Genomic DNA, 17937 nt, shown 5'->3' on the forward strand with positions numbered 1-17937 from the left:
GTGTTTCTCTTTGTTTTATATGCGTACTACTGAATTTCAATAGCATGATGTGTATGGAGATGGCTAATAATTGTTCTTCATTTAATTTACTTCATTGATTTTGCAAAATGCAGGAGAAAATGGTGGCCCAATCCTTAGATCCATCTGTTTATGTGGATGGTAATAGTTCAGTCCCGGTGGATGAGCAGATTTTAGTGAACTGTCTTGGAACAGGAAAGGGTACATATTTTCGTGGCTTCGGTTATGGAAAGAAGGCTTCAGCATCCTCAAGTCGTAAGAGGAAGACAAATGCAGAGTGGGAGGCAGAGTTGGAGGCTGAAAGGAGGAACTCTAATAGAGCAGAACAAAAATATGATGAATTGATGGAGTCCGTAATGAATTGAAGGCAACTGTGAAAGGTATGTTGGAGAATCAAAGGGTGTCTTCTCCTCAATTCATGTTCACACCATTCGGCGGATATCGTCCTGCACTTGGCAGCCCGCAGCAGCAGCAGCCTACTTATGGACCTTTTGGTAGCCTATTAAATAATTCGCAGCCACCAATGTTTGGCCCGTTTGGTCCGAATGATGAATGATTCCAACTATGTTATTGATATTTACATATTATGCTATTAGGTACTGATATGACCATAATTGATATCACTTTTTTTTAAAAAAAATTAATGGTTATTAAATTTAACTTTTTTGTATTCATTTTTACTTTACATTTACTGTCTTTATAGTTTTAATGAATATATAAGATATAACAAGCAGGCAAAAAAAGATTTGGACTACTGAAATACTAGCCGGCATACCACTACCATTAAAATAATAATAATAAAATGGAATAATAATAATAATAATAAAATGAAATTCCCAAATACTTAATTGGGACAGAAAAACATCCGTCCCAAATACTTAATTGGGACAGAAAAACAACCGTCCCAAATATTTAGTTGGGACAGAAAAACATCCGTCCCAAATACTTAATTGGGACAGAAAAACATCCGTCCCAAATACTTATTTGGGACGGAAGATTCGCTTCCGTCCCAAATAAGTATTTGGGACGGATTTTTATTCTGTCCCAATTAGTCCGTCCCTAAAACCCTTTTGGGACGCAATTAATTGAGACGGTCACATTAACTGTCCCTAAAAGGTAATAGGGACAATTTTAGTACTTTTAGGGACGATTTTTTTTGTCCCTAATAACTAAAATTCTTGTAGTGAGAGAACACTAAAATATAAATTGTAAATTTAGAGCAGGATACGTGAGTGGAGAAACAATTTTGGAGTATCGTTTTCCTGTTGAATTCCATCAAACTGGAAATAAATTGTAAGACACAGGCTGCAAGGCGGAGCTTGCTTGATGGTACCACAAGGAGGCGGAAAAAACATGACATGTATAAGTATATAAGATGAGCAGTAGCTGAATCAAGAATCTTACATTGATGAGTTTTAATAGACGAGAAGATGAATTGAAAAGGAATGCATTTGCAAAAGTGAGTCATAGGATGAGACTGATGAGTTGAATTTGTAAAAGTAGATGCTGTTTGGTTTTGGGTCAAAATGTAGGCTAGCAACTAGTAGATATCCCTTGTGCAAGTAGTTTATGCAATTGAATTGTCAAGAGTTTCTTTAATATGTTGGAGAGTAACTGTTATCTTTAAATCATCTGTGTTTGTTACAGCATAAGCCTGTCACTATTAGGAATGCTGTAATATGTTAACTTGCTTCGTTGCTAAATCACAAGTTGTGTGAATCCTATCTGTGCTTTGATCTTTATAAATTGTGTATGTCGTAATTTGTTTCCTTCCGTTGATGAGTATCAATAGACGAGAAGATGAATTAAGAAGGAATGCATTTGTAAAATTCGGTCATAAGATGAGTTGAATACAGGATGAGAGTAATGTACATGCTGTTTGGTTTTGGGACAAAATGTAGACTAACAGCTAGAAAATATCCCTTATGCAAACAGTTTATGCAATTGAATGTAATATGTTGGATAGTAACTACCATGTTTAAATGATCTGTGTTTGTTGCAACTTAAAGTTGTCACTTTTAGTGATGTTGTAATATGTTTCCTCGCTTTGTTGCTTAATCATAAGTTGTGTGAGAATCCTATTTGTGATTTGATGTTTTATATATTTTGCATGGCAGCAACTAGGCTTCTTTTTGTGAAAATCCTAATATGAGCATAAATTTACTTAATAAACTACAATGTGTTTGGTAAGTTGAAATACATGCACTTTTTAACAAAATCAAAGTGAAAATGAAAGCTGATCCAGAAAATGAAATTCAATGCCTATTAATAAATCATTTTTAAAAATATTACTCTAGGGGGAGACTTTTCTTATCCAATTGGTCTCTAGAAAGTAGTGCGAGCTATTTCTGTATTTTATATTCTTAAAACCTAGAAGCAGGTCTCATTGAGAGTGTGAGCACAAGTCAATGTTATGGTTCTGATTTATTTACCTGGAGAGTTAATTCAAGGGTTTTTTTTTTTTTTTTTTTTTTTTGATAAAAAGGGTAAGCTTTGAAATAAAAGAAGAATGGATAAAAAGGGTAAGCTTTGAGTTAATTCAAGTTGCATGGATCTTAATGAATAGAGTACCCGCATGTCGAACATGTTTGACTTGGAAACTGAAAATATTACATGAAACCAAATAATTCTGCTATTGAAATTTATTATGGAACCTTGTTCTCGAGTGATTAGTTTCAAATTTGCCAACAGATACTCAATTTACCTGTACTAATGCACTGCGTCTGTATTAGACATTGTGTATTTTTATATAGATGAGATATATTAATTTCGTCTTGTTCTTGTAACCGGTAGGCCTTTTTCCATCCGGAAGCTTCTTAATTCCTAAGTGTATTATTGTCATTGATGCAAGTAATTTTTTACTCTTTCAGCAGTTTGTATATCTTGCAATTGCAGATGGTCAAGGCACTGATAAGAACATTGAGATATGGAAAATCAAGAAGCTGATTAAGACACTGAAAGCTGCTAGAGGCAATGGTACCAGTATGATCTCTCTTGTTATGCCTCCATGTGATCAAATATCTCGGGTTACAAAGATGCTGGGGGATGGGTTTGGAACTGCTTCAAACATCAAAAGTAGGGTTAACCGTCAGTCTGTCCTTGGTGCAATTACATATGCTGTACAGAGGCTTAAGCTTTATAATAAGGTTCCTCCGAATGGACTAGTTCTTTATACAGGAACAATCATAACTGAAGATGGGAAAGAAAAGAAGGTTACTATTGACTTTGAACCCTTCAGGCCCATAAATGCCTCTCTTTATGTCCCTTTCCAATTAAGACAAGACACATCAGCACATAAGGGGACCACCACAAATACTGAGACTATTCAACCTTCAAATTGGGCTTCTACAAAAAGCTTGGGCCAGGTTAACTAAGCATAATGGGCTGGACTCATTAAGAAAGCCCGAGATGATAAGGCCCCAAGCCCAATTACGAATATATTACTAAACCCATTTTAGTAAGAGTTCTATTAGAAGAAGGATTATAATCTATGGAAACCAAATAATGTAAATCCTTATTATAAGGGTAGTATGATGTAATTCAGATTCTTAAGGGACAAGCAATACGAGTCCTAAAAGAAATCGATTATGGTTTTTCTTATATGAAAAGGGCTTAGGACCCTCAATAAGGGACACACAAAAAAAAGGGCAAATCCCCCAAAAATAGATATCTAATTCTCATCGCCAGAACTACGTTCCAACCTGATTCCCACGCTCCATGTGGGATACGTAGGCAATCTAGGTAATCCTAGGTTCTGTCATATCATCAAAATACCCCCTCATCTTTATATAATATCTTTAGTTCGTTGTTTCTTCTCTATTATTATTTTGGGTGTAGTAATTGTAGAGAATTCGTTGACTTGTCAAAGTTGAACGAATTTTTACACTTACACTTTGGCGCTGTCAGTGGAAAATATATAGAAATATACCCCCACGAGTGATTAGTTATTTGGCTTAGATGGCTTAAATCATGTTACACTAGCAACGTGATGTAGGACTTGAACCTATCCCTTTCCAACCACCAAAATTACAATCGGTGTTCATCTAGGCAAAGTCCAGTAACGTGACGTGTGCGTTCAAATCTAACAAAGTGATTCTCTAGGATTTGAATCTAATCCTTTCCAACAGCCAGCCGGTACCAAAGGTCTCCACGCCTAGCAAACTCCGAAACCCGTGTTCCTCACACTGCCAGATCTTTGCACAACAAGTGCAACCATTCAACCACAACGCGCAACACACCAAAGCACTTTTCCAAGCACCACACATTGACGATTCCGTGTTGCTCACACGATAGAAGGATCTACACGTAGATCCGACCGGTGGGATTCTCAGATGAACCAACCCAACGTGTTTACGACCATGTTCCAGAACGCATACGGACATAGGGATTTCAACGCAAGCCTTTTCAGACACAGCGTGGTGATGGGTCTCAGATAAGTTTCCCAACTTGATTTTTACAGTTAAATCTTTATTAAAAACTATATGTATATGTGTATATATATATATATATATATATATATATATATATATTCACAGATGATGCAATCACGATACATAAAGATTTATGACTTAGTCAATTTCAATGTATGTGATAAACAAGAACGAGTAAATACTTGTTACTAATTAGAATTTCTAATTAAAGTGGGGGCAAGCCTAACCACAAAAAGTCTCGGACCTCAAAAATCCGTAGGTACCAAAAAACAAAATTATTCTTAGGCTCATAGCCTAGGAATTACGTGTTTCGGACCGACCCTAAGTGTCCTGTACAAATCAATAATTCCTCTCAGGCTCATAGCCGAGGAATTACATACTTCGGACCTTAAGTGTCCGGTACAAATCAACAATTCCTCTCAGACTCATAGCCGAGGAATTACGTGCTTCAGACCCTAAGTGTCCGGTACAAATCAACAATTCCTCTCAAGCTCATAGCCGAGGAATTATGTGCTTCGGACCCTAAGTGTTCGGTACAAATCAACAATTCCTCTCAGGTTCATAGCCAAGAAATTACGTGCTACGGACCCTAAGTGTCCTGTACAAATCAATAATTCCTCTCAGGCTCATAGCCGAGGAATTACATGCTTTGGACCCTAAGTATCCGATACAAATCAACAATTCCTCTTAGGCTCATAGCCGAGGAATTACGTGCTTTGGACCCTAAGTGTCCGATACAAATCAACAATTCCTCTAAGGCTCATAGCCGAGGAATTACTTGCTTCAGACCCTAAGTGTCCTATACAAATCAATAATTCCTCTCAGGCTCATAGCCGAGGAATTACGTGCTTCGAACCCTAAGTGTTCGGTACAAATCAACAATTCCTCTTAGGCTCATAGCCGAGGAATTACGTGCTTCGAACCCTAAGTGTTCGGTACAAATCAACAATTCCTCTTAGGCTCATAGCCGAGGAATTACGTACTTCGGACCCTAAGTGTCCGGTATAAATCAACAATTTCTCTCAAGCTCATAGCCGAAGAATTACATGCTTCGGACCCTAAGTGTCCTGTACAAATCAACAATTCCTCTCAGGCTCATAGCCGAGGAATTACATGCTTCGGACCTTAAGTGAAAAAAGGCATAAACGTTTGGCGTGAAATAATAGTCTTCGAACGTCAAGAGTTCGATGGTATCAAAAAATTCCTATAAGGCACAAGGAGCTGCCGAGGAATAAAATTCATCTTCGGACCTCAAGAGTCCGAGGATTTCAAATTTTCTCTAAGGCACAATGAGCTGCAAAAAGGAATAAAATCATCTTCGGACCTTGAGAGTCCGAGGACCTCAAATATTCCTCTAAGGCACAAGGAGCTGCAGAAGAATAAAAATCATCTTCGGACCTCAAGAGTCTGAGAACCTCAAAATTCCTCTAAGGCACAAAGAGCTGCAAAGAGTAATAAAATCATCTTCGAACTTTAAGAGTCCGAGGACTTCAAAAATTCCTCTAAGGCACAAGGAACTGCCAAGGAATAAAAATCATCGTCGAACCTCAAGAGTGTGAGGACCTTAAAATTCCTCTAAGGCACAAAGAGCTGCAAAGAGGAATAAAATCATCTTCAGACCTTAAGAGTTCGAGGACCTCAAAAATTCCTCTAAGGCACAAGGAGCTGCCGAGGAACAAAAATCATCTTCGAACCTCAAGAGTCTGAGGACCTCAAAAATTTCTCTAAAACACAAGGAGCTGTCGAGGAATAAAAATTATTTTCGGACCTTAAGAGTTCGAGGACTTCAAATTTCCTCTAAGGCACAAAAAGCTGCCGAGAAATAAAATTTATCTTCGAACCTCAAGAGTCCGAAAATTTCAAATTTCCTCTAAGGCACAACGAGCTGCAAAGAGGAATAAATTCATCTTCAGACCTTAAGAGTCTGAGGACCTCAAAAATTCCTCTAAGGTACAAGGAGCTGCTGTAATACCCTTAATTCTCAAAAGGATATAATTGAAATTTAATTATTTGTTTTATGTGTATTTTAATTGATTATTTGTTTTATGTGCATTTAAATGTTTAATATCTGGCTATATGTTTAATTGTAATTGTTTATTTGTTTTAAATTAATTGTTTAATTGTATTTAATTTAATTATTTGATTAATTGGTGTTTAATTGACGTGTTTAATTTAATGTCTTGTGTGACTTAGTTGGTTTATAATTTGTATGTGTCGTATATAGTTTAGAGTTTTATTTTATGTAATTAGGCTAGTGGACTTATAATTAGGTTGGAATTAGGATTAGGTTTTATAGAAACCTATATAAATATAAGCTTTGTGTTTGCAAGGGTTTTTAGAACCATTTTTCCGTAACTGGAGGTAGAGAGAAACAGAGAGGGTTTGAGGGGAAAAACACAGAGGGAAACTAAGAGAACCAGTTAGGATTTCAGCTGAGAACTGAAGGTTGTACCAAGGAGGAAGGAATGGATGGCTTGTGGGAATGAAATAGAGCTATAGGAGGTTTACCGATAATCGGCAATTGTAATACCCCTAATTTCAAAAGGATGGTCTCGGTATTATTTTAATTATTTTAATTGCATTTTAATTATTTATTTGATTTCTTGGCTAATTGTTTACTTGTTTAATTGATTTAATTATTTGTTTAAATGTGTTACTTGACTTATTTGTTTAAATTAAATTGTGTGCTAAAACGTGTATTTGATTTCTTTATTTAAATAAAATTGTGTGTGATGATGTATATTTGTTTAGGAATTTAATTATTTTGTTCTATTCTTATTTTTATATATTTTTAAGGAATTGGATATGGATAGTAGTAAAGGACCAACTAATTGAGTCTCAAGGATTATTTGGATAAGAGGTTCAATGGGTACGGATAATTACCCATAGATAGTTGTGTATATATATATATATATATATAAGGAAAGTCCTTTAGTAATAATCTGATGTATATTTATATATTATATATAAAAAGGATAAAATATATTTTACTTACCTTTTTAGTATTTAAATTTTATTTTATTTTATTTTTATTATTAGTTTGACTTGGATTGGGAAAAAGAATTAGGGTTATTTTAGTTGCCTATAAATATATAACTATAGGGTTGTAAAAGGGTTTAGAAAATAAATCACATAATATATTTTAGAGAGAGAAAGAAGGAAGACGAATGAAGAGAAAAAGGAAGAAGGAGGTTAGGGTTTTTATCAAATTCCTAAAGGCAAGTTTTAATTCTTCTCTTATCCTTTGATTCATACCCTATGCATGCTAGATTAATTCTAGTTTTTTTTAAAAAATAAATTAATTGGATCTAATTACATGAATTGATTTGAGAATTTTAAGTCATGTGTTTTAGTAATGATTTTGTAATGTTTATATTTAAAAATCAATTTTATGAAGTCAGAATAGTTTAATCTTTCTTAAAAGAAGCACGCTGAACGAGACGAAATTTATTTGTGGCATGAATTATTTTTATTTCTTTCATTGTGGCAAAATTGTTTTTCCTAGAGGAGCATGCCGAACGAGGCACAATAGTCTTTGGCATGAATTTTGTTTTTTTATTGTGAAGTCTGTAATCAGATTGGGGTTTTGTTTATAAAGTGAGGGAATGATTGAGCAATGATTGATATACTGATTGTTAGAAAGTAAGTAATGATTGATATAATGATTGCTATAAAGTAAGTAATGATTGATATAATGATTGTCATAAAGTAAGTAATGATTGATGGTGATGATTAAATTAAATTAATATTTGTTTTTTTATATATTTTATTAATGGATTTGTATTAAAATTTTATTTAATTTAAATAGATTCATTAAGAATTGGAATGCATGATTTAAGTTTACATGTTAAGTGTGGAATTTAATTAATTTTTTTTAAAAAGAATAAATTAATTGAATATTGTTGGATTAAATTATTTTTAATCAATTGTTTAGATTTAAATTAACTTAATCAAAACATAGAGATGTAAAATTCAGTTGAGATACATGTTAATTTTCTCGTGATGTAAATTAAACGTATGCTACTTAAAATTGATATGTTTACTCAAGTAAATGCAATGGATGTGTATATGATTTATATCATGATTATTTAAATTGTTAGGTATAAATATTATTTACATTATCCTTGAATCGGAAACTTTTAGTTAATTATGATATGGATTAATGCACCATTATAGGATGGGGGCATATTAGGGACGGATTAATTTAAGAGTTAAGTCCTACCTATTTTTAATAAGGGAACGAATTAACCATAGTGTTAAGTCCTACTTATTCGTGTCAAGTCAACGAAATAGTTGGACGACATATTATTAAAATAATATTTGGATAGTTTTTTGGATGGTTGGATAGGACGGATTATCTATATATAATTATACGCCGTGATATGAGCTTGAGTCTCAGGATCAGTGGTTAGGGTGCGTATATTGCCAGGGATGTGTAGGTAGATATAGTGTAGTTGTGTACCCTGGTAGGTCTAAGTACTCATGCCCACTATATGTGCGCTTTGCATGTTGCTTACTATTCAGGTTGAGACAACTCTATAGTCTAGTGAGGTTCTTTTAGTGTGTATATATCTATATATGGACTATTTAGTTATTGTTGAATTAATTAGGATGTGTATGTGTATTAGGTATCTATTTGGGATGTAGTAGATTAGAACTTATTTATAGGTCTGACCTACCATTATTTTTCAGGTGTTCGTCAGTTCTAGTCTTAGAGATTGTTTGTGCCAAGCAGAGACAGTCATTCACTTTTCCGACTCTACGTAGGACTTTTCTCTATGTTTTACTTATTAGATTTATTTCAGTTTAGTTATTTTAGTTAGATATTATTAGGGGTCCACAGTTTGGATTCCTGAGTTGTAGTTTAATTAACTACTGGTATCAGAGGATTGAAGGATTCTATTATGGGATTTTTAATTATTATTTATTTGAGGATTTTAAAATAAGGATTTATTATTTAGTTCTCTTCAGCTTATTATTTATTTATTATTCTTTTTGTATTCAAATGCTTGTTTAAATATTAATTATTTGATATTCCTTGTATTCTGTGCTCAGACTTAATCACCCGTGGCTCTAGAATCGAGAGGTATCACAGCAATCGTCGAAGAATTTAGAGACGACGTTGAAAGGTTTCAAACCGAAACCTAAAGGCAAGTTTCATTCTATCCCCTTCCTGTAAACTTGTGTTCTGTGCATTCTATATGGTCTCCAGGAAGTTAATTAAACATTTAAAACGAATGTGTTATGCATGATAGATAGACTGATAACTGTCTTACGTTTTGTAACTGAAATTGTTTCTCTTGCATAAACTATTTAAATTAGGTTTTAAACTTTGGTAAATTAAATCATAAGGGAATGTGAGGAGTTTCTAAGACTGTTTGGATTTAAATTGGACCCTAAGAAATTTAAAAACAATTGGGACAAAGACTGAAAACTTTACCGGAAGCGAAGAAGACAAACGGACGAAGCACAAAGGGGCTCTCAGAGAGAGAGCCGGCTCTCCATGAGGGAAAGCCGGCTCTAGAAGCTTGAGAGAAGGCTCCCTTGGTTGGTGCACACCTACGTGTGTTTTCTGAAGGTTTTTAGGTCCAGGGCTTAAATGTGATTTCTGGAAAGTGAAGGGGGGGGTTTCAATGTTTAAAATTAACCTATTAAACCCTTAAAACAGTTAGTATATGATAGTGTGCTAATCTTAGGAGACATCATGAAATATAAACATTTAATTGGCATGCTGTCAAGGAATGAGGAGGGTTTAATTGGCTAGTTTGTTTTAGCAACTTAAACGGACTGATAAGAAATTATTTATGGGGTGTTATATCTATGATATATACAGTTTAATGAAGGCCAGAAAGGTTGGTTTAGGATATGGTTATAGACATCATGAGCTTTAGATACTAAGTTACATGCTGTCAAGAGTTGAGGAAGTTTTACTTGCTGGTTTTGTTTTAACCAATTTAAATGGATTAGTATAAAATACTATTGGGATTTCGTACAATGTGTAGTCTGGGCTTCTGGTTGTCATTATATCATGCACAGGTTTTATAATTGAGGTTTGAATGGATGTTACGAGATGTAAATATTAATTTGCATGCCGTCAAGGATTTAGAAGGATTTAATTACTAGTCTTTGTTTTAGTAATTCAAATGAACTAGTATGAAAGTATTGGTTGGGAATTCCAGTATAATGTGCTCAGTTTATAATTCTAATAATCATTATATCATGGTATGGATGTTAATTGCTGAAATGTTATAATTTATGTTCTGTCAATTATATGGAAATGGATAGTTTAAATTGTTTATCATTACTCTAACAATTTAAACGAAGGTTTTGTGATTTTAATCATATACTGGATGCATAATCGAATCTTGTCTATCTCTGATTTCTATTATGTTGGACTCTGGATGTATTTAATGTTCTAATGAGTGTGCATCATTTATGGATCATATGCATCATATGCACCGGTATGAGATGGTGGCATATTAGGGATGGATTAGCTCAAAACGCTAAGTCCTACCTATTCATACATACGGAATGGATTAACTAAAATAGTTAAATCATACATAGATGCATGTCCCGTTAACTAAAACAGTTAAACGACATAACAGATATTTGTTTTATTTTTCTGTATTAGGAAGGATTTATATATATATACTTATGGTACTGTGATATGAGTTTGAGTCTCAGGATCATGGTTAGGGTGTGTATATCGCGAAGGATGGGTAACTAGATATTGCTGATGTTCCCTGATAAGTCTAGATGTACATGGCCACTGGAAAGTGTGATTTACATGTTACATTCTATGTAGGCTGAACTACACTATAGGCTAGTGAGCATCCTATAGTGTGTATCTAAATCTATATGGACTATTTTAGTTACTGCCGAGCTGTCTATGATGTATCTGCGTATCGGGTTTATGTATAGATTGTAGTAGGATGGAACTTGCATGCGGGCCTAACCCACTTTTATTTTTCAAGTATTCGTCAGTACCAGGCTCAGAGTTTGATTATGATGAAGCAAATACAGTCACTCACTCTTCCGACAACGTAGGACTTCCTTTCATATTTTAGTTTTGGATTTTAGTTTTGTAATTATTTTCATTTGGAATTATTAGGAGTCCACTAGAAGGATTCCCGAATTGTACAGATTGGAAATATTGAATTATATTAATCTATTATTTTGGAGGATTTTTATATTTAGAATTCTTTTCAGCGTATTATTTTATTTTTAATTCTTTTGTATTCTTGCTTGTTTACATATTAATTTTTTGGTATCCCTCGGATCTGTACTCGGACTTGATCACTCGTGGCTTTAGAATCGAGGGATATTACAGCTACTGAGGAATAAAATTCATCATCAGACCTCAAGAGTCCGAGGACTTTAAATTTCCTCTAAGGCACAAAGAGCTGCCTAGTAATAAAATTTATCTTCGGACCTCAAGAGTCCGAAGATTTCAAATTTCCTCTAAGGCATAACGAGTTGTAAAGAGGAATAAATTCATCTTCGGACCTTAAGAGTCCGAGGACCTCAAAAATTTCCTCTAAGGTACAAAGAGCTACCGAGGAATAAAATTCATCTTTGGACCTCAAGAGTCTGAGGACTTCAAATTTTCTCTAAGGCACAACGAGTTGCAAAGAGGAATAAAATCATCTTCGGACCTGAAGAGTTCGAGGACCTCAAAAATTCCTTTAAGGCATAAGGAGTTGTCGAAAAATAAAAATCATCTTCAGACCTCAAGAGTTTGAGGACCTCAAAATTCCTCTAAAGCACAAAGAGCTGCCGAGAAATAAAATTTATCTTCGGACCTCAAGAGTCCGAAGATTTCAAATTTTCTCTAAGGCACAAAGAGCTGCCAAGGAATAAAATTCGTCTTCGGATCTCAAGAGTTCGAGGATTTCAAATTTCCTCTAAGACACAATGAGCTGCAAAGAGGAATAAAATTATCTTCGGACCTGAAGAGTCCGAGGACCTCAAAAATTCCTCTAAGGCATAACGAGCTGCCGAGGAATAAAAATCATCTTCGGAACTCAAAAGTCCGAGGATTTCAAATTTCCTCTAAGGCACAAAGAGCTGCCGAGGAATAAAAATCATCTTTCGGAACTCAAGAGTCCGAGGATTTAAAATTTCCTCTAAAGCACAAAGAGCTGCCGAGAAATAAAATTCATCTTCGGATCTCAAGAGTCCGAGGATTTCAAATTTCTTCTAAAGGCATAAAGATCTGCCGATGAATAAATTAAATTCATCTTCAGACCTCAAGACTCCGAGGACTTCAAATTTCCTCTAAGGCACAACGAGCTATAAAGAGGAATAAAATTATCTTCGGACCTGAAGAGTCTGAGGCCCTCAAAAATTCCTCTAAGGCACAAGGAGCTGCTGAGGAAAATTACCTACATCGCCGCTATCAAGGCATATTATCCCAGCTTTTCAAGTGACATATAGCAAAAGCAAAACAAAAATGAGACATATTTTTCTTTCCTTAATGGGGGCAATACCTTCCGTAATGGGGGCAAAATAAGCAGCCCTAAAGAGATTTTAAGAAAAGAAAATATATTCTCTCTTTTTCTTTCTTTGGCTGATGCAAACAAATATATATATATGTTGTCCCACATCGATAAAGTACAATTTTATCGACTCCTTTAGATAAGGAAACACTCAAACATGCAAGCATATTACAAAGAAGGCTCATTGGTAACTGACGCTGCCTACGAGCCATCTCCAAGCCCTGAGTCCAACGGACACTCTTTGTAATAATGCTTCCCCCATTTTTTACAAACAAAAAGCCCAAAATACTTGGCCCAATACGTTAACTCTATTCTATTTTATTCCACATCGAACGTAAATAAGAATAAAATATAATCTCCCTAAAGTATAGGTTCCCAAACAAACGAATGGGGGACTATCCGGTCATAGTCACTCTTTTCCTTGGCCTCCACTCACTTTTGAATCCTCGGACCTTCGAGTCCGACGATTTCATAAGTCCGAAGACCTTCTCTTTGAATCCTCAGACCCACGAGTCCAACGATATCAATAAAATTCCTCTAAGGCATAAAGCTGAGGATATCACTTTTGAATCCTCAACCTAAGAATTCGACGATATCATGAGTCCGAAGACCTTCTCTTTGAATCCTCGGACCCACGAGTCCGACTATATCAATAAAATTCCTCTAAGGCATGAAGCTGAGGATATTATGTGCTGAGGATCCCAAGAATCCGAAAGTACTACTAAACTCCTCTCAAGCTCATAGCAGAGGAACTCTAAACTCCGGATCCCGAGAATTCGAGGTCAACGTACTTCGGACCTTAAGTGTCTGGTATAATATAATTCCTCTCAGGCTCATAGCCGGGGAACTACATATTTCGGACCTTAAGTGTCTGGTACAATAAAATTCGTCCTCGGATCTCAAGAGTCTGAGGACTTCAAAATTTCTCTAAGGCATAAACATTTGCCGAGGAACAATAATCTTCAGACCTCAAGAGTCCGAAGGTATCAAGAAATTCCTCTAAGGCACAAAGAGTTACCAAGGAATAAACATTTGCCTTCAGATCTCAAGAGTCTAAGGACCTCAGAATTTCTTTAAGGCACAAAAGTGCCGCGGAACAAAATGACATGAAAATTACCTCGAACTCAAAGAAGTCGACGGTAAAAATTTTCATATAAAATCCTCTAAAGCAAAGTGCCAATAGCTTGAACAGAAGAAGGCTCAACATAAGACACCACCTTTAAGCATGGGGGCACCTCAACTATAACCTCCTTAGAAGCCTTGATTTTGGGTCTTCGTACTTTCCAAGAAGACAAATATAAGGCACTACCATCAAAGCATACTGTCCTAATTTTCAACTAACATAACTTTTGGTTTACTATAGTTACCATTACAATTCATTAATTCCCTCTAGTTATGGCTGCCACGTCAAACTAAAGGGAATTAGGGGCAAAGTGTGGGGGCAAAAATCTCCCCTTCCAATTAAGACAAGATACATCAGCACATAGTGGGACCACCACAAATACTGAGATTATTCAACCTTCAAATTGGGCTTCTACAAAAAGCTTGGGTTGGGTTAACTAATCATAATGGGCTGGACTCATTAAGAAAGCCCAAGATGATAAGGTCCCAAGCCCAATTACAAATATATTACTAAACCCATTTTAGTAACAGTTCTATTAGAAGAAGGATTATAATCTGTGGAAACCAAATAATGTAAATTCTTGCTATAAGGATAATATGATGTAATTCGATTCTTAAGGGGAAAGTAATGCAAGTCCTAAAAGGAATCGATTATGGTTTTTCCTATGTAAAAAGGGCTTAAGACCCTCAATGGGGGACACACAGGAAAAAGGGTAAAGCCCCCAAAAATAAAGATCCAATTCTCATCGCCAAAACTACATTCCAACCTGATTCCCACGCTCCACGCGGGATACGTAGGCAATCTAGGTAATTCTAGGTTCGGTCATATCATCAAAATACCCCCTCATCTCTATATAATATCTCTAGTTCGTTGTTTCTTCTCTATTATTATTAATTGTAGAGAATTCGTTGACTTGTCAAAGTTGAACGAATTTTTGCACCTACAACAACAAATTCCACACAGAAGCTCTAAGTGAACTTCTAGAATCTAATGACAAGTTTGGTTTTATTATTATGGATGGGAATGGGACCCTTTTTGGGACGTTAAACATGGAAGAGGAGGGCAATCAGCTCTGCGATTTGCTCATTTTTGAATGGAGAAGCGCCACAATTATGTGAGGAAGACAGTTGAGCTCACCACACAGTTTTATATCAATCCTGCCACCAGCCAGCCTAATATTTCTGGATTAATTCTTGCTGGGTCAGCTAATTTCAAGACAGAGTTGAGTCAGTCTGATATGTTTGACCCTCGTCTTCAGGCAAAAATTCTGAATATAGTAGATGCTTCTTTCGGAGGGGAAAATGGTTTTAACCAGGCAATTGAGCTGTCCTTCGAGATTCTCTCCAATGTCAAGTTTATACAGGAAAAACGCTTGATAGGGAAGTACTTTAAGAAAATCAGCCAGGATACTGGCAAGTATGTTTTTGGTGTGGATGACACACTGAAAGCTTTGAGACACTCATTGTCTGGGAAAATCTGGACATTAATAGGTATCTGCTGAAAAATAGCACTACTGGGGAAATTGTTGTCAAAACACTTTAACAAGGAGCAAGAGGGCAATCAGAGTAACTTCCGGGATCCAACCACATTTGCCGAATTGGAGGTTCAGGAGAAAACATCACTGCTTGAGTGGTTTGCTAACGAGTACAAACGTTTTGGGTGTACTCTGGAGTTCGTTACCAACAAGTCTCAGGAGGGATCTCAGTTCTGCAGAGGTTTTGGTGGAATCCTCCGAGACCAGCTTGACATGCGATCATTTGATGAGCTTTCTGATGATGGAGAAACTTATGAAGATTCTGAATAACAATCAATCACCCATCTCCCAACGCCGGTGCCACGACCGGGTGGAGCTTGCACCAGTCCAGGAGTTGTCGTGCTTACGGTGATCACACTCAACAAGTTTCAAGGATTTCTAATCTAGGTTAGTCCCTGAATTTTTTCTTACTACTAACAAAGTTTAAGGTACACTACCTTTTATTGTTGGTTTTAATTTTTTTGATTGCTTTATCTTCATTTTGAACTTAAAGATATTTCATTCTCTGCACTAAAACACTTTTATGTGGTGATAACATGTGGAATTTCATGGTAGAGCAGTTGGATAAATCCATCTGGATGGGAAAGAGTTTCATTCCCTTCTTCCTGTGCTTGTAGGATTGATTGCTCTATGAGGAAGTATAGTTGCATACTGTAAGGTCTATAATTTTGTTTATAAAGCTGGACTTTCTATTTTCTGTGGAAGTTTTCTGCTAAATATATTTGCCATGTCGTATCATGACCATATGATTGATGGACAGCTGATAATCACTGAGGAAAGGGCCAATCATGAGTACTTTGCGTCCACTGATCATGATGGTGTTGATAAGATTTGACGGGGTGATGAAATATGTGGTGGGACCAGGACAGAGGAGGTACATCATGAAGATGAAAGTGTTGGGATTTATATGCCCTGGCATAGCAAATTCCTATCTGGATTGTAGTGACATATGTTCCTGACATATCTGAAATATTTATGATTTATATAATTGGTGAATTCAATGTATTATGTTTCGATTCACTATGAAATTGATAGTGTCCAGTTAATTACAAGAAATATTTATATATATGTATGTGATGACAATCAATGCATGATATATAAATAGTAATTATAAATTGTTCATAGTCGGTAATTATGGATGGACTCATAATTAATTAAGACTTGAACTGGATCCGCGTTAGGTTGAGATATATTGCGAGAGCCGTCGTATGCAATTACTCCCTATCACCGTCATGTCATTTGACTCTTAAGCATGAGAAAAGTATAGACTCTTTTATTAATTAATAATTACTTTGATTTGTTCGGCGGATTCTTCGGGATCCTTAGACCGACACTTTGGGTAGTTGTGTAATTAATAGTTAGAGGGTTATATTTTCAATATTTGCATCATTGCTACTTGTATTTATTTTGTATTGATTATGGTTGATCACAAAGTAAATTCGAAGGCCTTCGTGTGTTTTTAGACAAAATGATTTATTATATATTTATTTATTTAAATTATTATTTTTGTCAAACAAATGTTTTATTGTGATCGAGCCAGAAATAATCAAAGGTACCAAAATAAATATATTAATTAAGTAGTCGGATTGATGGCTTTATTTATCCGATAACTAATTATGCACAGAGGGGTCAAAGTGCAATATTGACTTAAAGGTTATTTATTATTTAATTGGAGTTCAATTAATTTCTTTTAGTGGAGTAGAAATTAATTTATGAATTAATTGAATTGGGTCCATGGACCGGGCCGATTATTAATTCATTGTAGCCAATAAAATAATAGGCCCAATGGGTTCTCACTCATAGCCCAACTTGATATTGGAATCATATTAGATTTGAGACATATGAATTAGAGATGGAAAAGGATTTGTTGTTTCCTTTTCTTTATTTTTATGTTGCCTATAAATATACATGGTCTATGTATATTTTAGGGTGGTGATTTTTATGAGAAGGAATAAGGAATGAATTTTCTCTCTCTAGAAAATTAGGGTTTATGGTCTCATCTAATAGAGGCTCCCACAAGCCTAGTTTTCCAAGGTAATTCATGGAGGCTTATGAGTGATTCCTAAAGGCAAAATAATTACCAAGAAGATGGAGATCCAAGGAGAAGGCATCTTGCTAAATGATCTACAATAAGTGAGAACATTCACTTTAGAGGAAAGTTTTAAAGGTTTACTCAGACCTTTGATGTAAGTATTCAATCCATTAATTGAATGATACATCATATTTTTATTTTTGCATAAAACTTGTCTCCATGTGATGAATCAAGATCTATGAATCAAAATTCCTCGAAAAGTTTTTAAAACTTGCACGTTTCCCAACAGTGGTATCAGAGCA

General features: G+C 35.3%; 1 pseudogene; it reads left to right on the forward strand.

Annotated features, from left to right (window-relative positions):
• Nucleotides 1-400: 400 nt before the first annotated feature.
• Nucleotides 401-15943, forward strand: LOC132314125 (eukaryotic peptide chain release factor subunit 1-3-like; annotated as a pseudogene).
• The last annotated feature ends 1994 nt before the right edge of the window (nucleotides 15944-17937 follow it).

The sequence above is a fragment of the Cornus florida genome, unplaced genomic scaffold, assembly GCF_030987335.1.
Source record: "Cornus florida cultivar Cherokee Brave unplaced genomic scaffold, ASM3098733v1 CherokeeBrave_3.0.0_Hap2_Chr06, whole genome shotgun sequence".
NCBI lineage: Eukaryota > Viridiplantae > Streptophyta > Magnoliopsida > Cornales > Cornaceae > Cornus > Cornus florida.